The sequence below is a fragment of the Psammomys obesus genome, unplaced genomic scaffold (genome assembly GCF_907164565.1).
Source record: "Psammomys obesus unplaced genomic scaffold, mPsaObe1.curated_primary_1811, whole genome shotgun sequence".
Lineage (NCBI taxonomy): Eukaryota > Metazoa > Chordata > Mammalia > Rodentia > Muridae > Psammomys > Psammomys obesus.
The window spans coordinates 9,097,242-9,122,087 of NW_026596433.1; the positions used below are offsets into that span (position 1 = coordinate 9,097,242).

Sequence of the window (24,846 nt, forward strand, 5' to 3'; positions counted from 1 at the left end):
TTTTAAAAAAAAATGGGTTATTTAGTTTGTTGATGTCTAGTTTCTTGAGGTCTTTATATATTTTGAATATCAATATCATCCATCAGACGTAGAGTTAGTGAAGATTTTTTTTTTCCCATTCTGTAGACTGCTGTTTTGTCCTTTTGGCAATTTCCATTGCCTTACAGGTTTTCAGTTTCATGAGGTCCCATTTAATAATTGTTGATCTTAGTGCCTGGGGTGTTGGTGTTCTATTCAGGAAGTTGTCTCCTGTGCCAATGCATTAAAGATTATTCCGCATTTTCTCTTCTATCAGATTTAGTATATTCAGTTTTATGTTGAGATCTCTGATTCACTTGGGTTTGATAGATATAGATCTATTTTCATTAATCTATATGCAGACATTTAGTTAGTCTAGATACAAATGTTGAAGGTGCTTTCTTTTATCCATTGTATAGTATTGATATCTTTCTCAACAATCAAGTGTCCAGAGGTGTATAGGTTTACTTTTGACTATCAACTTCATTCTATTGATCAACCTGTCTGTTTTATGGCAAAACCATGTGGTTTTATTATTATTACTCTGAATTACAGCTTGAAATCAGGAATGGTGAAACCTCCATAAGTTCTTTTATTGTACAGTATTGTTTTAGTTATCCTGGGATTTTCCATATGAAATGGAGGGTTGATCTTTCAAGGCCTGTAAAAATCGTTTTGGAATTTTAATAGAAACTGTGTTGAATCTGTAGCTGGCCTTTGGGCTGATCCACAAGCATGGGGGATCGTTTCATCTTCTGATAACTTCTTCAGTTTCTTTCATCAGAGACTTGCCATACAGTTCTTGTCATACAGCTTTTGCTTGCTTGGTTAGAATTACACCAAGATATTTTATATTATTTGTGGCTTTGTGGATGGTATTGTTTCCCTAATTTTTTCTCAGCCCATTTCTTTTGTTTGTATACAGGAGGGCTACTGATTTTTTAAATTAATTTTGTATCTATCCAATTGTCTGAAGGTGTTTACCAGCTGTAGGAGTTCCCTGGTCGAATTTTTAGGGTCAGTTAGGTATACTGCTATACTATTTGCAAACAGCAAGACATTGACTTCCTTTTTAAGTTTTATCCCCTTTATCTCCTTTAGTTGTCTTATTGCTCTAGCTCCAGCTTCAAGCACTATATTGAAGAGGTTTGCAGAAAGTGGACAACTTTGTATTGTCCAAAATTTAGTGTAATTGATTTTAGTTTCTCTCCATTTTATTTGATGCTGGCTATTGGCTTGCTGTATATTGCATTTATTGTGTTTATATGTCCATGATTTCTCTAAGACTTTTATCACAAAAAGGTGTTTGATTTTGTCAAATTCATGTTCATCATCTAATGAGATAATCATATGATTTTTTTTCATATGTTGACTATCCTTGCATCTCTAGAATATAGCTTTCTAGATCATAGTGAATGATGTTTTGCTGTGTTCTTGGATTCAGTTTGTAAGTATTTTATCAGGTATTTTTTGCGTCAATGTTCATAAGAGAGATTGGTCTGAAATTCTCTTTTTTTGGTTGAGTATTTATATGGTTCAGGTGGGTGTGACTTCATAGAATGAATTTGGCAGTGTTCCTTTCTGCTTCTATTTTGTGGAATAGTTTGAGGAGTATTGGCATTAACTTTTCTTTGAAACCTGACAAAATTCTTCACTAAAACCATCTGGCCCTGAAATTTTTTGTTTGTTTGTTTGAGAGAGTTCTAATGCCTGCTTCTATTTTCTTGGGGTTTATAGTTATATTTAAATCATTTACCTGATATTGACTTAATTTTGGAAAGTGATTTCTATCAAGAAAATTATCACTTTTGTTTTGATTTTCTAATTATGCGGAGTACAGGGTTTTAAAGCAAGACTTAATGATTCTTTGGATTTCCTCAGTGATTGTTGTTATGTTTCACTTTTCATTTCTGATATTGTTAATTTAAATATTGTCTCTTTGCCTTGATTATTTCCTGCCATCTAGTCCTCTTGGGTGTGCTTGCTTCTTTTTGTTCTAGAACTTTCATGTGTGCTTTTAAACAGCTAGCACAGTAAATCTTTCCAGTTCCTTTATGAAGGCAGTTAGTGCTAAGACCTTTCCTCTTAGCATTACTTTTGTTATGCTCCATAAGTTTGGGTATGTTGTGCCTTCATTTTCATTGAATATTAGGAAGAGTTACTTTCTTTATTTCTTCTATATGGCTCTGGTGGTGCCATGTTGCCCTGGCTATTGTTGATCGCAGTTTTACACTGGCCTTTTAGCCATATTGGATTTGTGGTTTTTATAAGGTTAAATGCTGATTTTTGAATTTATCTTTGTTGGGTGATTGCTTTTTGGATATTTATTTTCTTGGTTTCTGTTTCCTCCCTGTCTATTGGCCTGAGTGGCTTAGAATTCTGGTGACTATCTAGTCTTCCTGTCCAGTAGAATGTCTCCCATAGGGTTTTTATGATCTCTGGGATTTTGGGTGCTACTTTTGCCCCTGGGGTCCCTAGTGTCAGCATGGTCTGAGGTACCTACTGCTGGCTGGCCACCAGGAAAAAAGGCTGGATTTCAGTCTGAAAATGGAGTCTAGGGCTTTTGGTGTGGTTTAATATGATGGGTAAATTTTAGGGGAATATGGCAGCCAAGGCTTGGGACAGAGTCTTACCTGTTTGTCTCTGTTGACTGCGACCCCCAGGAGTGTAAGCAGAGTTGTGGGGCAGGAAATGGAGCACAGGCTACAGGGTACAGGTTACCTCCATTGGTGTTGCTTTCATGAGAGTTAGAGGATAAGGGCTAGGACTGGGGAGGGTCTTACCTCATGCCCCTTAGTCTGGCCAGCCTCCAGGAAAGCAGGCAGAGTTGTGTGGCAGAAAATGGAGCACACAGTATGGAGTGCAGCTTACTGCTGTTGTATATTTTCTTCTATTCTTATAAGTTTTTTCTTGTGTTAGCTTATTACTTTATTTTATTTTATTATTATTTTTTAGATGCCTGTTTGTTTTCTAAGGAGAGACAGAAATGGCGAAAATCTCTGAGGGAAGGGAAGTAGGGAGGAACAAAGAGGGGTTGGGGAGTATGTGAGATCATATTCAGGTATCTTACATATCAGAATATGTTGTATAATAATCTATTTTCAATAAAAGAAAAGAAATTTGAAAGTGACTCACATCATTATTTGTTAAAGCTTTTTATGCTCTATATGTTCATATTATTTTTAGTTCTCTTATAATAGCCTACTCTTGTATAGCTTACTGTTTGGTATTTGTCAATCTCTAGCAAATTATTTTTCTAATCACTTAAAGATACAAATTTCTATGTGTTCTGTATTTTTACCACTATTTAAATTAACATTAATTTCTAGAGAAGAAATTAATATAAAATGATAAAACTGTTAATTTTATTTTTCAGATTGACAGGATTAAAGAAGATTTGCACATATCTGTGAGGTAAACTTAATACATTCCCAAAACCAAGTTGGGTAGGTAGGCCCAACCTAGAATGCTCAGAAAGAATCACAAGTACACTGAACTGAACATGTTAGTATTATTAGCAGAGGTTTCTTGCTTCTTGCACACAGGCCTTCCTTAGACTTTTGTTCATTTAAGAACAAGGTGAGTGTATAGGGTCACTAATAAGACACTCTTTCCTTGTGGTGAACAATATAATAATGGACCTCTGTAGACAATATAAGCACTGGAGGACACTGGATCTTAGCAGCTCTGCTGAGAGTTGAAGAACTGCTCAAATTAGGCCTCTCTCTTTCTCTATCCCCCCTCCACTGTGTGTGTGTGTTTGTTTGTATGTGTGTGTGCGCTGCACACGAGAGCACTGAACAGTATTACATGTGCTCATGACAATCATGTTCTCAAACTTAGTTTATTTCTCTTCCACAATGTTCTGGGATATCAGAGACCAGCTTTACATCATCAGGTCCAACATGGTACCACTGGACCCTTTCTTGTCCAGTCTGCTGTCTCTGTTCTCAATCCCAAGCTTTTACCCTCTCCCTTAGCAAGCTTTAATAAACTTTATATCTCACAGGCTGATCCTGGGCAGTTTCTTTGGTTTGTTGGTAAACCACTCTACTGCCATAACACACCTAAGCTGAGCAAACATCTCATGTGGCATGTAGTTCTCTTGAAATAAGGTATATGTCCTTTCCAGTATTGAAGAGTGTTTGACTTTGAAGAATATAGAACATTTTAATGGCCATATTTTTATTTTCTTTCCCTTCTATTAGTAAGTTTTCTTTTTATTTTAGAATAGCCCCATTAAACAAGATATATCCATTATGGTACTTGCTCATTTTTTTTTGAGGTAGAGTAAATTTGACATCTAAAACAAATGAATTTAATTAGTCTATTTCATGTTTCAGCATATGCCTCCTTTATTTTCCAACGGCATATGATAAGTCATATTTTTGTTTTTAGATTTCCAGAATATAATAATGTGATTTCCAGAATCACAATAATGCATAGTAGAAATATCAGGGATAGCAAATATGGTTTAATAAATAATGGAAACTGTTTGAAACTTTATTATAACAAATATGTAATTGTTTAACAGTAAATATAAGAGGTAAGATAACAGTTAAGAAATATTGAATATTTTGCTACAGCTTCATAATTATAAAGCAAAACAAGTTCAGAGTTGCAAGGAGTAGGTGGCCTGGAAAAATGCAGGAGAGAAAGAGTATATAGTAGAAATACACAAATAAATTTCCCAACTCTTCATGTTTAAGTCTGTAAAACAAACAAACAGACAAACAAACAAACAAACAAAAACAACAAAACAAAACAAAAACAAAGGATATAAACCTTAGACAGTAGGCTACATGACAAGAAAAGGAAAAGATACACCTCAGTGAGGGGTTAAACAAAACAGAAAAGGAAAGGCTCATTAAATCCAATAGATATATAATTCAGCAAGCTATAAAAACATATATCAGACCTATACTCTTGTAATAAGCAAATATTACCACCCCAGCGTACTCACTAATGTTATGGGAGCAGAATAATCTTGAGAGTTATTACAGATAATCATTTTGGCAAGACAGAAGAAAAGAAAATCACCTTCATTTAAATATTTCAAACCCTTTTCCTCCTCACTATTAAGATGAGTGACCATGCTAAGAATCAGTGTGGGCCCGGAAATGTGGTGTGAAGGACATAGGTCCAGTGATGCAATTTTGTGTGATGAGAAGAGGGTTATGCTATAGAGAAAAACAGAGAGTGTTTCCACTTGAGAATGTAAGTCTGCCTTTTGGGAGCAGGAACAAGATGTGCTGTGTGTGAATATGACCTGAAGGCTCAACAGGAATGACTGTGTCCATGGCAACCATCATTTTTCAGTGTTTGTGCCTCATCCCCAACACAGTAGAGATTGGTTTTGTTGGCCTAATTTGTACATTGTCAGGACCACAGAGATATTTGGTTAAAATGCAACCTTTACTTCATACATTTCTCAAACCCTAACACGTATTGGAAGAGTATCTTGGGTAAATAAAGGTGAAGAACAGTGCAGTCAGTGTTCTCTTCTGGGAGGGGAAGCTTGAGGATTGCTTCTTCACTTGACACATTTGTTTGCAGAAAACACAGGTAAGAACTCAGCCTAACAGCAGTTATAAGAGTTCTTATAAACCCTGAAAAAAATGTAAGAAAAGCCTGAGCCAGCAAATGGTCTTTTCTGATCTGACCTGTTTTCACCTCAGAGTGGGGAAAATGACTCATAACCCTGCAGCAAATGTTGTCAAAGCCTCGGGGGAAAAATCTTAAAGCACTGCCTGAGAAGACTGTCAATTAGTCCATTCAATGTGAATATCAGTATGGAAGTTCCGTCCAAGTCTAAGAAATATAATTGAATCAAAATTCAGGTACATCTTTCTTAGTTATATAACAAAACCAGTCAAAACCTTCATATGATAGAAATAACTGCACACCAATGCATATTAATTCACTACTTATTAATTCACTACATATTAATTCACTAGCCAATTTAGAAATTTAACCAATTCACATTTGATGGATAGTGGAAAAAGAAATATGTGACAAATATACACAGTGTAATATTATTCATTTATGATATAAAAATATCATTTTTGAGAATAAGTAGAACTGAAAATGACCGTGTCAGATGAAATAAGCCAGACACAGAAACACAATCATTGTGTTTTATAACAAAGGTAGAATCTTTGGTTTAAAAAAAAAAATTACAGGGCTGGAGAGAATACTCAGAGATTAAGAGCACTTGTTGCCTTTGCAGAAGACCTGGACTTGCCTCCTAGCACTCATATGGCAGTTCCCAACTGTTATTACTCCAATTCCAGGGAATCTGGCATCTCTTCGGATTGTCACAGTCTTCTCTTTTTTTTTTTTTTTTTATTATTTACACTTTATTCATTTGTATCCCCCCATAAGCCCCTCCCTCCTCCCCTCCCTATCCTACCCTCCCTCCCCTTTCTGCATGCATGCCACTCCCCAAGTCCACTGATAGGGGAGGTTCTCCTCTTCTTTCTGATCTTAGTCTATCAGTTCTCATCAAAAGTGGCTGCATTGTCCTCTACTGTGGCCTGGTAAGGCTGCTCCCCCCTCAGGGGGAAGTGATCAACGAGCAGGCCAATCAGATTATGTCAGAGGCGGTCCCTCTTCCCATTACTATGTAACCCACTTGGACACTGAACTGCCATGGGCTACACCTGTGCAGGGGTTCCAGGTCATTTCCACGAATAGTCCTTGGTTGGAGTATGATTTTCTGGGAAGTTCCCTGTGTTCAAATTATCTTGTTCTGTTGCTCTCCTTGTGGAGTTCCTGTCCTCTCCAGCTCTTACTATTTCCCACTTCTTACATAAAATTCCATTCATTCTGCCCGTCAGTTGGCCATCCAGCTCAGCATCTGCTTTGATAGTCTGCAAGGCAGAGGGTTTCAGGGGCCCTCTCTGGCAGGTTCTGAGGTTGTTTCCTGTTTTCTTCTTCTGGCTTTCAGAGGCCCTCTGTAGCAGGTTCCTAGGTTTTTCCTGTTTTCTTTTTCTTCTGATGTCCTTCCTCTTTGCATGCATACAATTCAAAGACATATACTCAGGTACATATTCACTTAAGATTAAATAAATAACTTTTTTGAAAAAATATATTAGAGTAGAAAAGACACTGTTTTAGGAAGATGTGGAGGCAGAAGGACTGACAAGAGGGGGCAAGGAAATGAGGATTGAATGTAACAAAATGTATTATATACCTGTATTGGATTGTCATAATAAACCCATTATTTTTATATAACTAATATATTTCAGTGAAAGTAGAAATACTTTGTTGTTAGGAAAAATCTAATGACAGAATTTTTGTACTGGAGAATGTCTTGCTTTGATGTTGAGGGTTACACATGATAGATGAAGATTAGATGGCTGTGACAACTGAAATTAAGACAATGATAAGCCTTGCTGCATCAGTTGACCTTTCTTTAACAGAATATTTCACTATAATATGCAATATTTTTGTAATAAATTCGTAATAGCCAGAACCTTGAATGTCCTAAACGGAGGAATGGATACAGAAATTGTGGTACATTTACATAATGGAATACTACTCACCAATTACAAACAATGAAACCATGAAATTTGCAAGCAAATTGTGGGAACTAGAAAAGATCATTCTAAGTGAGGTATCTCAGAAGCAGGAAGAGTCACATGGCTTATAGACATGTATAAGTGGACATTAGACATATAGTATAGGATAAACATACTGAAATATGTACACATAAAGAAGCTAAGCAAGGAGGAGGACACTGGGTAAGATGATCAATCCTCACTCAGAGGATATCTCAAAGAGGGAGAAAACAAGAATGGACAGAAGCCTACCACAGAGGGTCTCTGAAAGACTCTACCCAGCAGGGTATCAAAGCAAATGTTGAGACAAATAGCTAAACTTTGGGCAGATTACAGGGAATCTTATGAAAGAAGAGGGAGATAGAAAGACCTGGAGGTGACAGGAACTCCACAAGGAGAGCAACAGAACCAAAAAATCTGGGTACAGGCGTCTTTTCTGAGACTGATACTCCAACCAGCGAGATAAACTAGAACCCCTGCAAGATGTAGTCCATTGCAACTCATTCTCCAAGTTGGTTCCCTTGTAATGAGAACAGGGACTATCTCTGACATGAACTCAGTGGATGGTTCTTTAATCACCTCCCCCTGAGAGGGGTGCAACCTTACCAGGGCACAGAGGAAGACAGTGCAGCCAGTCCTGATGAGGCCTGATAAGCTATGGTCAGAGGGAAGGGGAGGAGAACTTCCCCTATCAGAGACTTGGGGAGGGACATGGGAGAAGAAAGGGAGAGTATAATTGGAAGGGGTAATTGGAGGGGGCTACAGCTGGGATACAATATGAATAAACTGTAATTAATAAAAAATAAATTACTTTAAAAATTCTCAAAGTATCCAAAAGAGGCTCAAGTACACAACAAGGACATTTGCTTAACCATGTTTATAGCAGCTTTATTTGTAATAGGCAGAAGCTGGAAACAGCCCAGATGCCCCTCAACTGAAGAATGGATGCAGAAACTGTGGTACATCCAAACAATGGAGTATTACTCTGCAATGAAAAATAAGGAAACCATAAAATTTGCAAGTAAATGGTGGGACCTGGAAAGGATCATCCTGGGTGAGGTGTCCCAGAAGCAGAAAGACACACACGATATATACTCACTCATACAGACATATAACATAGGATAAACCAACTAAAATCTATACATCTGAAGAAACTAATCAAGAAAGAGGACCCTGACTAAAACTCTCAACCCCCATCCCGAGAGGCAAAGCAGATGGACATCAGAAGAAGAAGAAAACAAGAAACAACCTAGGAACCTGCCACAGAGGGCCTCTGAAAGGCTCTGCCTTGCAGACTATCAAAGCAGACGCTGAGACTTATGGCCCACTGTTGGGCAGAGTGCATGGAATCTTATGTAAGAAGTGAGAAATAGTAGGATCTGGAGAGGACAGGAACCCCGCAAGGAGAGCAACAGAACCAGAAAATTTGAACACCTGGGTCGTCCCAGAGACCCATACTCCAACCAAGTACCATGCATGGAAATAACCTAGAACCCCTGCACAGATGTAGCCCATGGCAGTTCAGTGTCCAAGTGGGTTACATAGTAATGGGAAGAGGGACTGCCTCTGACATAATCTGATTGGCCTGCTCTTTGATCACCTTCCCCTGAGGGGAGAGCAGCCTTACCAGGCCACAGAAAATGACAATGCAGCCACTCCTGATGAGATCTGATAGACAAAGATCAGAAGGAAGGAGAGGAGGACCTCCCCTATCAGTGGACTTGGGGAGGGGCATTCGTGAAGAAGAGGAAGGGAGGGTGGGATCTGGAGGGGAGGAGGGAGGGGTTATGGGCAGATACAAAGTGTATAAAGTGTAATTAATAAAATACAATTAAAAAAAGATAAACTAAAAAAAAATTCTCAGAGTAGAACTTAGTTCCCCAACACTGTTGCTGTTCATCAGCTAACTACATATAATGATCAAATCCATTTCAATGATGTTCACAGCATGTTTATCAGAAGAATTCTGACTCAAGAAGTCTTTGTAATTGGGCATTCATAAAATGCATGTTCTCATTCTGTCGAAAGATTATTGTTGATACTACAGCAATGCAGTTAACATTTTAGGTTCCCATTCTATTGCTAATTCTCTTGTTTCTTTTACTACATGTTCAGATAATTCTTTCACTAATGTCTAAGGTTTCTCATTCACACATGAGACTTAAAATCAACATTTTCTAAACTCATGTAAATATTCATATGCTTACTGACTCTTAAAAATCACAAATATCTTTAGCAACATCTGGAATAGAGGCTGTTTCAGGCAGGTTTTTATTCTAATTTGTGTAGATCCATCACTGGAATTATTACCTAAATTATGAAATGTCTCTCTTAAATAATGAGGCTCCAATATTGAAATTGCCCCTTGATTCACAGACTGCATAGAGAATGTGGTAGTCTCAACATTCATGGAAACATAGTTTAATTTCACATTTATATCAGCTCTTTTGAGTGTCTGGCTAGGTTCATTGTCATTAAACAAGATGTTATTTTGAAAGGTGTCTCTTTCTCACTTATAGGTTCAAGAATGACCTTGAAATATTATTTCAACCATAATGTTCAACAACATTTCAGAAGTATTATGATAGTGGCTTTTTTTCCACTTTAAACTGTAGGCACATCAGAGTAAGCACAATGCTGAAAATCTCTGAATTTTTACAATGTGTGATCATTGACTTTTACTACAAGTTACCAGGTTTGTTAGATCCCGACAAGAAAGTCAACCTGTACTTTGACACTTTGAAGACAGGTAGTGAGTTTTCCACTCTAGCTAGGAAAACTCTAAGTTCTAATATAATGAGAGCTATGTCGTTGTCTTCACTGAACCCCTGCTGTTTAATGTAGTATTCATAATCAATCTATCATGTCTTGTGTTACATTTGGGTTTTTATTTAGATGGCATTGTTGTTTGAGGGGGCTCAGGATAAACCTCTCCTCAAAGTTGTGGTTCTCCTGCCTCAGCTTCCCTAATGCTCTAATGCTGGGGATTATAGTTATGTACCCAAGTTTGGAACTTAATGCATAGCTTTGGATGGCACTATAGTGAGAATCTTGTTTTTTAAAAACAAAAACAGTTACGTGATGTGACAATAGTTCTGTTTTAATCTCAGGTGTGAGATACAGGGCTGTTTCAGATTGTCTACAGCTGTTAACTCTGATGGTTTCATGTGATTTTTGCCAGCTGCAGATAGTTTCATTCTGGAGGCTCTGGAGAGAGAGCTCTGAGACAGCCTGTAGTAGCTTCTTCTTGCCCTATTGCTTCCCCCTCTGTTGATGGATCCGGCTGCTGCTGGCTCCTGCTGCTGCTTTTGTTATTGCTCGTTGGCTGAATTTCTGTATATTCTGATGATGGAGATTGACTTGTCTCTGAGAGGCCAATACCTCTGAGCATCAGAAAGTAATCCAAGGAGATCTATGTCCTCTTTCCCCTCTAACTTTCTTTTTTGTGTGCCTAGTTTTGGGGGCGTTGAACAAATTTGCAGAAGAGAAGTGTAGTAGATATAAGAACTCAAGAAAGTAGCCCTTCAAAACCCACCTATATGGCACAATACATTTTCTGCTTCAGCGCTTGCATTTCTTTTTTTTTTTTTTTTTTTTGTAGTCCCATCTGTTGATACTTGGGGCTAGTTCCTATGCACTGATGTTCTGTTCAGCCCTTGAAGAGTGATTCCTATTTTTCTGTCTAGGAATTTCAGTGCTTCAGGTTTTATTTTTTTTCCACTGATTTATTTTTTATTTTTTTTAATTTTATTTTTCTCATTAGTTACATTTTGTTAATTCTGTATCCCTCATTCTCTCCCCAGTCCCACCCTCCCTCCCTCATCTCCTCCCTGCACCTTTTCAAGTCCACTGATAAGGGAGGACCTCCTCCCCTTTCATATGACTCCGTTTTGTCCGGTATTTTCAGGACTAGCTACAAAGTCCTCCTCTGTGGCCTAACAGTACTGCTCCTCCCTTGGGAGGTGGGGAGGTCAAAGAGCCAGTCATTGAGTTCCTGTTAGAAATAGTCCTTGTTCCCCTTACTATGGAAAACCAATTGATTACTGAGCTATCACGTGTCACATCTGAGCAGAGGTTCTAGGTTTTATCCTCTCATGGTCTTTGGTTGAGTGTCCATCTCAGAAAAGACCCTGTGCCCAGATATGTTTGGTCCTTGTGGAGCTCCTATCCTTTCCACATCAAACAGGAGCTGTTTCTGACATGAACTCTGTGGCTTGCTCTTTGATCACCTCTCCCGGGAGGTACAGCCTTGCTAGGCCACAGAGGAAGATGATGCATCCAGCTCTGATGAGACCTGATAGGCTAGGGTCAGATAAAAGGAGAAGAGTTCCTTCCCTATTAGGGGACTAGGGAAATGGCATAGGGGGAAAAGAGAGAGGGTAGGTGAGACTGGGAGAAGACTAGGGAGGGGGTTGCAGCAGGGATACAAAGTGAATAAGCTGTAATAAATAAATAAATAAATAAATAAATAGCATTTTTAATGAAAATAATCTCTATAATATTCATACAGGCTATTTTAGTGTGCCTTATCATGTGATTCAGCTATGTTGCATTTCTCAGGGTGTATTGTGATTAGGTTACTGGGCTCTAGTCGAGTCATATTATCCTAACTGCTACTGATTGCATTTTCACACTGGTGTCTAGGCATCTGGGTGTGGCACAGTTGAAATTCTGGGTGCTAATAAGTGTTAGGAACTGGGATAGAGAGATGGGCATGAGGAAGGTTGAATTGGAAGATCTTTGTGAGCCACTGCTGATGGAGGCAGGGAGCCATGTGAAGCCTCAGCAAATGTGCTCTGCAACAGAGCTGGGGAGGAGGCTGGGAGATTGAATTTGAAGGATAGGAGGAAGAGATAAAGATCTATTGTCAGCCTTCCTGCTTCCCTGTGCAGAGTGGCCTGGTTTTCCAGGAACACCTGCTGAAGTTCGGGTCTGGGATAAAGTGATGTGTGGAAGGAAAGAAAGGTTAGAGAAAGTCTGTTTTGGACATGGGGGCAGAGAGAAAGGACACTTTATTTTTAGTTAAAACATAACATTACATTTAATTCTTTTTTTAATTATAGAAACGTATATGATTTTTTAGCTTAATGAATGCAGCTGAATAATTGTCCTTGAATTTTGTTGAAATTATAAATATGTCTGTGTAAGAGATATTGTATATTTGTCACTGACAATTAACAAATAACTGATCATGTTTTAACAAATATAGTGCATGTTCTGTATAGCAGAATTGTGTTTTACTGCACAAGAATTTATTTTTCTGACTGCTGATATCACAATTTGTTGTAAATGTCTGATAATAAACTCTGACAGATTTTTTTAAGCAGGTGTTAAGATCTGTATCACTACAGTGATTAATGAGAAAGGTATCCATCAGCTAATTCAGTTCTTTCAAACAATACCATGCAGTTGGACATCTTGTTTTTCCTTTGACTTATAACACTTGTTATATTTGTGGCCTTCTTTAATAATTTTAAGTTAGTTTATTTTAACACACTAATGCCTTTCTCCTCTCTGTACCTCCGACTTTTGAGGCCAGCTTTTTGTAAAATAATTTATCAAAAATCACCTTCATTTTGTCATTTTTAAGCGAAAACTGTCAAAATTCACATTCCTTTATGTGTATTTCTGGTGGAGCAAAATATCAAAAATATATATTACAGCTACAATTCAAATAGGTCCTGGGAAGCATTTTTTCATTAAAAAAAAATCAGGTTTCTTTTCACATAACAGTTTTTTTTTTCTTAACAAATCATATTTTTTTTTTCTGAAATGGGATGTTCATCCACCTAGTATCCATGGTTTCATCACAGTAAAAGGAAAAGAATAGGCATGGCAGTTTGCAGGGTGAAATACAGAATGTTCTTTATATAATATCTGGCTGGATTTGAGCTAGCAGGACCACTGTTTTCCAAAACTATAGTCTGGCCTCTAGTCTTTAAACATCTGTACCATGAATAAGTAAAACAACTTTCCACCACACCTTCTTCAGGAATCTGCATGCCAGTAATTTGTATAATTGGTAGAGTCTTCATTCCACCTTCTACATGTAGATCCAAAGTTGGTAGATCCAGGCTTTACACAGAGGCTAAGAGTGAGGAATGGAAAAGTTTGTAAATATGATGATGGAATCATCTGAGCAATGAAGATGAAGAACATGTTTCTCCTTTTAATAAATATTGTTAAAGGAGTTTCATTAAATGATAAATGTTTATTTCCTTTGACTTGAGTGATAACTCTTTCTATATATTTAATGAAAGCATCATCTTGCTAAATTCTTGAGTGCAGAGCTTTGGTCTCTAGAAGTCTAAGGTAGTCTCTAACCTTAAGTCAGTTGTGTCTGGCTTTACCTCAACTATAAAAATTTTTCTTCATTTTCATTTTCCACAACTGGTATTTTGTTCTGATGCAAATGTTCCTGCTAAGTTGCTGGCAGAAAACCTAGTATACCATTGCAAGTAGAAAACAAGGCCTCTTTGTCTGATTTTCTCTTTTCTACAAAAGACATATTTCCTATCCTGTAAAGACTTTTCTACTCCTCATACAAGTACTTTTGGAAACCTTTCTTGCTTCCTGTGAGCTAAGGATCTTTTCCATACTGTAACCCTGGTAGGCTCTGCTTTGTCTCCTAGCCTTGCTGTTATATAAACTCAGGTTTTTGTAAACGCTTTCTCATGGGCCTTTGTTGAATAAGAAATTTCTCTGATCCTGGTGCATAGATATAAAATTGGTATATAAATCAAATATTTACTGATGAAAAGAGGCTTATTTTAAAGGTTTTGATATGCATAACCAACTTACTATTTCTTTAATGAATTTTGTCTTTTTTTAATGTGTGTGCCCATCTTGGTGGGAAGTATGCATACATGAATGCAGGTGCCCTCAAATGCAGCCAATTTCATGAACCTAGAGTATAGGTGGTTTTGAGTCACCCAATGTGGGTGGCAGGAACCAAACTTAGGTTTTCTGAAAGAACAGTACCTGTTCTTAACCACTGGGCCATCTCTGCAGTCCATAATTTTATTGTTTGTTTATGATAGAAGAAAATTTAGATACTAATGAGATCGATAAGCTTGTCTCTTTTTACATAAAGTATTAAATCTTGGCTGAATATTTGATATGGTGGGACACTGTAGATCTTCAGTTTGTTAAAGCTGATTTATAGTTTGACTTTGTAAACCAAGTTGTTGAGAAGGCTGCTTGTTATATATATATATATATATATATATATATATATATATATATATATATGTAGTATAAAATGACAAAAGTATGTTTAAGACCATTTGAGGACTTGTTGGAAATTATACTCTACTCCCAATCAAACTTTACCTATTTTTTTTTACAGAAATCAAGCCAGTAACTCAAAACATATATTTTTAAAATCAAATATGCTGACACTGTACCATGTAAAATATTGATAAGTATATGATGAGCTATGACGATATCAGGAAAATATTAAAAGTGCTTATTATCTGTAGTTAAGCAATTAACTTCTAAAGATCAGAACTCGTTTCATATGCAGTAACAACACTATAATTCATAGCATACAGCAGATGTAAATCTGAGCCAATGTGTTGTAGGAAGCTTCACAAGCATTGCGTGATATGAAGGCATCCAGGTTCCAAAAGCACAGGTGTTTCCATAATGAAGGCTGAGGTGGAATGACACAACGAAGAGTGGGTAAGAACCACCAGAATTCATTGATTTTGAATTCAGTTTAGTTGGTGCATGTTTAGAAACCTTATAGTGTTCTTACTTTTTCTGCAGCCAATAACCCACAGCTTAAGACACTGTGAGTTATTAAGGTTCCTCTCTAGGGCTTAGGAGATGCTTTCTCACATAGTCTAGATTACCACAGTATGATCCAACTACTGACTTAAGCTTCAACAGGAAGCTCAAAGCTGAATCTTCTTTCTCCAAGAAATTCTTCTTCAAATTTCCTCTGAACACTGTGTCATTTTGCACTCTAACAGTTCAACATGACTGTATGTTTTCTGCATTATTGCAGAACCTGTAGTTGTCTGAATTATCCAAAGCCCAGTGAACAGGAAGGAAGCACGTTTGTGTGAATCCATTTGTGTGCAGATTCTCAAATACAGTTTCACATGAGAATATCTTGAGCAGTTATATGTGACCCATATATCCACATCAGAGTTTATAAAAGAAGATATCAAAGGCTTCAAAAGGAAATTAGGCTATTTTTTTTCTCTTTTCACTATGTCCAAATTAGTTTCAAAGACAGCATTGTCTCCCTTTCAGTTAGCAAAGGATAAAAACAAATACTTTTAACTGAAAGTTCATTACAGTCTAATCAGAATGTTGAAGTTTGTATTATAGGTCTTGAAAACCACTTACAACTTTTAAAAATAATTACTGATAGTATGAGTATATCTATGGAAGCATCAATTTACTTTTTGTTTTATTAGTAAATCAAGTTATATTTTTTTTTCTTGATCATTAAAATAATGCTGTTAGGTAGATAAAGTATGTGTAAGAATCGGCATATATGTCCTGAAAAAAAAAAAGCATAATGTCTGTTCTCAATACCATTTTTTTTAATAAATATGTTTTTAAATGGGGTATTTTATATCATTTTCTGTTTTGGAACATAAGCTATTTTATAAAATGATCTTTAGCATATATTTCTCACACTGTCTTACATCATTATTATCTCCCATGAAGGATTCTAAGCACATAAATGATGACTTCTATTAACTATCATCTATCTTGGTTTCCTTCCTGCCTCTATTATTTATGCAGGGATATTTTGACTCACCCAGACTGCTTACATCCTCAGATATAGCTCTGAATGAAAAATTAGTTTTTAAATAAGGTCTTGTTGTGTGAGAAATCAGCATTTCTCTTTTATATTTTATATACAAGAGAAGTGTCTCCGATCTGACCATGAGATATGTTTATCTTCACATTGCCCAGCACCAATTACTGCCCAAATCCAAGATACGCATCTCAACAATATTTAGGAGCATTATGTGTATATAGCACAGAATTTTAACAACATAAATACTCCCTAATCGCTTAAGCACTAGACAAGAAGACATTTGACAAATCAATATCAACTGCATGCTTAAATGGGAAATAGAAAGCTGAGTGAAAAACACAAACATAGGAGAGAAAGCTATGCTAACACTATAAGGTACTCCCTGCTGTTTCCGCTGGTGCCTGCTGTTTCCCACTGCTGCCAGAGCTGAGGTTACAAAAACCACCACCAGCTGGGCCTGGTAGTTAAGTCCCAGACCAAGAACCTTCCAATCCAAGTGTGTACATCCGTAAGTTTCAGGTTTATAATATATTTGGAGCTGTAATCTTTACCTTTGCAAGTCTACCACTAAGCCTTAAGAATTTAAGGACAGGAAATATTTCTCTTAGTAGCCCCAAGATTTTTGTCTGAGTAGAACAAGAGGACTCCAGCCTACAGACTGGTAAAAATTTTACTAAATAAATAAACGTTATAATAGTTATGCTAACAATAACTTGTTATTTTATTGGGGTAAATCTAAGTTTGTTACCAAGCTTACAAATAAATAACACCAAATAGAGTTTGCAGGAAAGTAAATAAAGTAACAGAATGAAATTAATGTAAGGAAATATCTTTTATTCTATTTTAGACATATCTATTTCCTCCCTCTAAGCCCTCTCATATATACCCCTCCACTCTATTTCAAACTCATGGCCTCTTTTTTCACTAATTGTTAATGCATTCATATGGTAGATGCATATAAATTCTTCATTATAACCTGTTCAGGCCATATAATGTTACTCGTATGCACTTTTATTTATAATATCTTTGACAATAAGATCTCCTAACCACACTGAACAAGAAGCCTTTAAAATCACCTATAAAGACTGCATAAAACTTTTAAAGAACTTCTTACATACATCAATAAACAAGTCAGTAATTAAAGAATATTTAAAGCATACAACTGAATTCAAGAGAATTATACTTAATAATATAGTACAAGGGATGATAAATGCTCTGTTTTCATGACAATCACATGGACTAGAATTTTGTCATGCTTTCTATATTTGTAAAACACAGATCAAAAGAAATAATAGAACATTGTCTCTGCAGGTGAATGCCATGTTTTATTCAGGCTGTATTGGATTTTACTTTAGTAAATATGACACATTTGGTTTTGACAAATCTGGTCATGGCAAATAGCTGAAATGGGCTGCAATACTGTGCTAGCCCAATAAAATGGATTAGAAAACAAACGTCCAGTAAAAAAATGCACATATATTTATCCATAATTAATATATGCAAAAAAGAATAATGAAACACAATCATACCCTGCAATAAGTTATGTCAGTGTGTAAATGTGTGTATGTATATAAAATGAGGTATATCTGTAAATGTATTTGGAAAATACTTTAATTTGACATGCTGTGTGATCATTTGCTGCCGTGTGCTACTGTACTGTGTAACTCTGTTGGGGAAGAATAGATGGTCTTCTTCAAAATTAGAATAATATTAGATTTTCTTTACAGAAAATAGTAGAAAATAATATTGTCGTAATTATCACTTCTCAAGTTGATATTTTTAATTACATGATCAAAATATTATGAAAGCAGAACTGGACTATTGTAAAAAACTATGTAATATTCTTAAATGGATTGTAAATGTTTTGAACTGTTCAGAGAGAAACTTATTACTTAAAGCAGATGAATTCTAATCTTTTATTATTGGGATTCATCAATTGTCGTGAAAAGTTACAGTTACAAGCTTATTCTTAATAATAATGCATATAAATAATTGCCAAAAATAACATTTTAATAATATGGAAGAATATTTAATATTACCTAATATTTTAAAATTTTGAAGGCATATTTTATATATATAGCAATTAAGTCACATGTCAAATACAATAGTAGAATGATTTATTGCACATAAGTAGAAGAAAAATGACCTGAAATTTTTACTTTTAATACATAAAAGGACTGATAGTTCTTAACTTTGCAAGATAGAAGACACCTGCAAAATTTTACAGAAATGTGTGCAAATTACAGAAACTTCACAAATTCTACCATTTTATGAGCTAAAATGAATTGCACTGAATTCATATTGATGTAACAAATACAAGTTCTACTGGGAGGGGTGTAAAAATGTCCTTAAGAGTAACTGGTCATTAGTTTCTTAAGGCCTCCAAACCAATGTAATTGGCCATTGGTAGCAAAGCAGATATTAGAACACTTGCTGGAGTTGCTTTATGTCTTGATTACAGGACATAGTAAAATCTAGTTGGAATAGGATTGAAAGCTTCCTTCCATCTGGCTAGCTTTCCTAATTCCCTGAGTGCTGTGCAGGTGGCTGGGAGAGGATTACCAACAGACTTATTCAGCTTTGGGCCCTCTATGCAACAGTACTTATCGACCAAGCAGAATGAGCCTGCTGCTGCAATAGTGGCAAGTCTGTTATAAGATGACCAACAACTTTCTGATTAGAGTAGATCCCTGCTTCATTGGTGAAAACTGACATCCGTGGCTCCAGAGATCATAGGCTCTATTAGAAAAGTTAGTGTTTCTGCTTTGCTAAAAAGACATGATGTGAACATAAATTTGCTGTCTAAGTAATTGCTGTATTTATGCTCTTACATTAGTGCTGCTGTGTGCTTTGATTAGAGAAACGATTTTTGTGCCTGTTAGTGGTGTATTCAGAGACAAGTAAATGGTCAAAGTACTGAGAATAAATGACTGTTGAATGTTCAGCTATAAATGGGATATTTGTATCACCCCCTCAGGATTCAAAGGCCATAGCAGAAGAAGGGACAGAAAGAACGTGAGAGTCAGAGGAAAGATGAGAAGTAGTATCAAATGCTAATTACTAAGCATAAGCATGACACTGGCTGTCTTGCTCTCACAGCAGCTTTGATTACACAAGCTCTGAACCAGCTTGGCCTGTGAGTGTCCTGTCATGAAATAAGGAGGGAGTCTTGAAGCTCCTCTTCATCATGAAGATTCACATGCAGTTGGTGTATGATCATCACACACACACACACACACGACATGAAAACAGAAAGAGGGATTAGTTGAAAGATGAGTGGGGATTAGTGGTTAGTGGCATGGGAGAAAGGTAAGCATGCAGTGAGTGGGTGTGACTATGATAGAGGTACATTAAGAACATGCATGAAAACATTATGAAACTGTGGTATATAATTAGTATATTCTGTTAAGTGGATCAAAGACCTCAATATAAAACCAGACACACTAAACTGCTTAGAAGAAAAAGTGGGGAAGAGCCTTGAACTCATTGGCACAGGAGACAATTTTGTGAACAGAACACCAACAGCACAGGCTCTAAGAGCAATAATCAATAAATGGGACCTCACGAAACTGAAAAGCTTGAGTAAAGTGAAGGACACTGTCATCAGAACAAAACAACTACCTACAGATTGGGAAAGTATCTTCACCAACCCTTTATCTGACAGAGGACGATATCCATATATATATAAAAAGAACTAAGGAAGTTAAACAGCAAAATATCAAGGAATCCAATTAAAAAAATGTAATACACCGTGTTTGTCTTTCTCCTTCTGGGATATTTCACTCAGGATGATCTTTTCTAGATCCCACCATTTGCCTGCAAATTTCATGATTTCCTCCTTTTTGATTGCTGAGTAGTATTCCATTGTGTAAAAATACCACAATTTCTGTACCCATTCCTCCGTTGATGGACATCTGGGTTGTTTCCAGGTTCTGGCTATTACAAATAATGCTGCTATAAACATGGTTGAGCAAATATCCCCTTTGTGTACTTGAGCAAACTTTGGGTATATACCTAGCAGTGGTATAGCTGGGTCTTGAGGAAGCACTATTCCTAATTGTCTTAGAAAGCGCCAGATAGATTTCCAGAGTGGTTGTACCAGAAGGAGAAAGACAAACACGGTATATACTCACTTATAAGTGAGTATATCTTATAGTGACCTATAAGATATGATAAACATAATGAAATCTATACACCTAAAAAAGATAATCAAGAGAGCAGACATGGGGTAAGATTATCAATCCTCATTTAGAAAGACAGATGGGAAACGCATTGAACATATGACAGGAGTCTACTGAGCACGTTTGAAAGACTCTAACTAGCAGTGTTTTCAAAGCAAAGACTCATGACCAAACCTTTGGCAGAGTACAGGGAATCATAAGAAAGAAGGGGAGTTAGTCTGATGAGGAAAGGATAGGAGCTCCACAAGGACCAAATATATCTGGGCACAGGGTCTTTTCTGAGACTGACATGCAACCAAGGACCATGTATAAATGTAACCTAGAACCTCTGCTCAGATGTAGCCTGTGGTAGCTCAGTAACCAATTGGCTTCCCATAGTGAGGGGAACAAGGACTATTTCTAACAGGAACTCAATGACTGGCTCTTTGGCCTCCCCACACCCCAAGGGAGGAGCAGTCCTGTTAGGCCACAGAGGAGAGCTTTGCAGCCAGTCCTGAATATACCTGATAAAACAGGATCAGATGAATGGGGAGGAGGCCCCCCTATCAGTGGACTTGGCAAGGGGCACGGTGGAGATTAGGGAGGGAGGGAGGGACTGGGAGGGAATGAGGGATCAGGACACGGCTGGGATACAGAGTTAATAAAATGTAACTGATAAGAAAAAAATAAAATTAAAAAAAATAAAAAAATAAAAAAAAATGTAGTACAGAGCTAAACAGAGAATTCTCAATAGAGGAATATCGAATGGCAGACAAACACTTAAAGAAATTCTCAACATCCTTAGTCATAAGTGAAATGCAAATCAAAACAACACTAAGATTTCACCTTACACCCATCAGAATGGCCAGGATTAAAAACTCAAGAGACAACACATGCTGGAGAGGTTGTGGAGAAAGGGAAACTCTTCTCCACTGCTGGTGGGAATGTAAACTTGTATAACCACTTTGGAAAGCAATCTGGTGCTTCCTCAGACAACTAGGAATAGCACTTCTTCAAGATCCAGCTATATCACTCCTAGGCATACCCAAAAGACGCTCAAGTACACAATAAGGACATTGGCTCAACCATGTTTGTAGAAGCCTTATTTATAATAACCAGAAGCTGGAAATAGCCCAGATGCCCTTCAGTGGAGGAATGGATACAGAAATTGTGGTACATTTACACATTAAATATTACTCAGTAATAAAAAACAAGGATATCATGAAATTTGCAAGTAAATGGTGGGATCTGGAAAAGATCATCCTGAGTGAGCTGTCCCAGAAGCAGAAAGACACCCACGGTTTATACTCACTCATATAGGCATATAATATAGGATAAAAATAGTAAAGTCTGTACACCAAAGAAACTAATCAAGAGGAAAGACTCTTGCTAAAATGCTCAATTGCTATCCAGGAAGGCAAATAGGATGAACATCAGAAGAAGGAGAAAAGAGGGAACAAATCAGGTGCCTGACACAGAGGAACTCTCAAAGGCTATGCCCTGCAGACTATCAATGCAGATGCTGAGACTTATGGGCAGAGTGCAGGGAATCGTAGGAAAGAAGCAGGAAACAGTAAGATCTGGAGAGGACAGGAAATCCACAAGGAGAGCAACAGAACCAAAAAATCTGAGCACAGGGGTCTTTCCTGAGACTGATACTGTCGCGACCGGCCTTTGCCGATAAGGACGACGCAACAACCGAGGATTTCTTCAGCGGCAAGTTTATTGAACAGCTCTTTCTTGCAGATGGTGAAGGACCCAGACCCCGGGTTGTGCTCTGCTTAAATAGCCAGCAGAGAGGCATGTTCATCTGTAATCGGTGCTCCACACAAAACCCAATTAACATGTGATCTCCCATTGGAGGATCACACAATCCTTCATTAGCATAAGGCAGCGCATGCGCAAATCGCGAAGCAATGCTGACAAGAAGCACGAAAATGCTGGCAAGAAGAACCAGGAAGCAGGAAGCCGGCGCCATCTTGTAATGGCGGGAGCGGCTCCCGACATCTCCCCCTTTTATATATATTAAAGGCCATCTCAATCAGAAAAATAACACACCATGAGGTTACCGATCAGCCTGCTGAGCCAACAGCATCAGCGATCAAGGAGTTTACACAGTGTAAGAGACCCTCTGCACCTTGAATCCTGTGCAATGGGAACCTGAGCCCTGGGAGGTGCAGAAGTCTGTCTTGAACAGCATCCTTGTGCAATGGGAACCTGTGCCCGTCAGGAGTGCTACAAGTTCAGACAGTGTCTCAACGATTGAGCATGTTAAGCCAAACTTGGGGGGATGCCCCCTGTTCCACAGCCAGCATAGCCCGCACCATGGCCACATTTTTAAGATGTTGTTGTCTCTTAAAATGGCAGAGCAGCCAAAAACAGAGGAACAGCCCTGCGGCCAATATCATACCAAAGGTCCCTAGACCAACCCATTCTTTAAAATAGGAAAATGCAGAGGACAACCAATTAAATAATCCTTGAGTAACAGAAATATCTAGGCGAGTGGAATTAACTTGAACAATTGCTAGGCGTAATTTTCTCATTGTCTCATCAAATTCGGCGGACCAATTAGATTGTTGAGACATTGGCAAATATGGTAGCCCTATGGAGTCATTGGTGGTAAAGAGCCGGGGGAAGACTTGTGCATCATACATGACTGGCATTGGTCGTGGGAATGTTGATAGGATCCCCCAGCGGATCTCCTGGGTCTCCACCTCCAGGTTCATCTGCACTCCGCTCAGGATCAGGATCAGGGTTAAAATCAGGCTCATCTTGCTTGACCACTCTGGTCAGCCGCGCTGGAACCCAAATCGGATTTTCTTGATCCTGCGGAAAAACACAAACAGCTCCCCTGGATCTTATTAAAATAGGATCCGGTCCTTTAATGATTATCAATGTTGCCGGAGTAGGTGCATCGTAACACAGCCCATACATCTAGAGTGGAGCATAGCACCTGTACTTGATGGCTAGTGTAAGGAGTAATAAGAGCAGAGAGCACAGCTGCTGCCAAGCCTTGATTTGTTACCGGTATTTGTTCATATACTTCAGGTGGGTATAAGGTCTGATTAACTACCCGAGCGTCCTCCCAGATTGGGAACGCGGTTTTAATCCGCTTCCTCTCTTTTTCTGATATCAGGGAAAATTTTGTTTCTGCAGATTTGGGTTTTTCAGTGGCTGACTTCCGCATGGAGAACCCGGAAGTGCCAGCATAGGCCACATATGGTGGCGGATCCGGGCGGTAACGCCCTTCCTCATATTTAGCTGCTTCCTCATCCAACTCTGCCTGCTCGTCAGGGTCGAGCCCTGACTCCTCATCAGTTTGTTGATTCTCAGAAGAGCTGTTTTCACTCTCTGTAGACTCTGGCTCGCTCGATGACAAGGCGACTTTCAAATTCTGAAACTCCGCTAAACTAGGATATAGCGGGGCACCACTCTTCTTTTCCTTGCTACCAGTCTGTTTTGGTTTCTTTGACTTCTTAACTAGCTTTCGCGCCTTCGGCGCTTTAGCCTTATCTTCTTTGGTCCCATCCTTAGGGGATTTACCGGTCTTAATTCCCTTTTCTGCTTCGGATAGACTATCTTGGTGATCTGCTAATATTCTTTGCCCTTCTTTTACCTTTTCCTTGCAGTTCTCATCCTCTATGCACGATTTAATCAATTTATAAATTGGCATCATTCCGGGCCTTAATGTTCCCTTTTCCTTTTCTGTTATGATGTCATTGCCTAATTTATCCCAACATCCTGTAGTCAAAGTCCCAGACATCTGAAACCAGGGTGCTACTCGGTCAACTTCCTTTATAAAATTTTGCAGCACCCGGTCTGGAATCTTTAAGCCTCTCTGTCTAAGCAATGCCCGCACTGCCTCCAGAATCGGCTTTACTTGATGATTTCCCATGCTTCCTTTATTTACAGGAGTGGGAAGGCCAGCTCAGTTATCTACCTGAGGCTTACGGTCCGTTAAGGTTGATCACAGGGTGGAAAAACACACACTTTATCTCGTTTCCCGCAATTAAGGCACAGACAGCAAAACAAAATGAAAAGGAAACAGACGACGAGAAACAATCCGCCCCACATCCAATCAGTCATACCTTGCAGAAAAGTACCGCGGTTCTCACGCCACTGACTTTGAATCCTTACTCGACGAGCAGTCGGGGTCCTTCGAAGCGATCCTCCACTCCGGGGTTCGGCGGTTCCCGGGTTTCAGCACCACTTGTCGCGACCGGCCTTTGCCGATAAGGACGACGCAACAACCGAGGATTTCTTCAGCGGCAAGTTTATTGAACAGCTCTTTCTTGCAGATGGTGAAGGACCCAGACCCCGGGTT

The 24,846-nt window shown here is 38.1% G+C and overlaps 1 pseudogene; it reads right to left on the reverse strand.

Moving 5' to 3' along the window:
- Window positions 1-24,417, reverse strand: part of LOC129669600 (eEF1A lysine and N-terminal methyltransferase-like) — an 86,120-nt pseudogene extending 61,703 nt beyond the window's left edge.
- Between the last annotated feature and the right edge of the window lie 429 nt (window positions 24,418-24,846).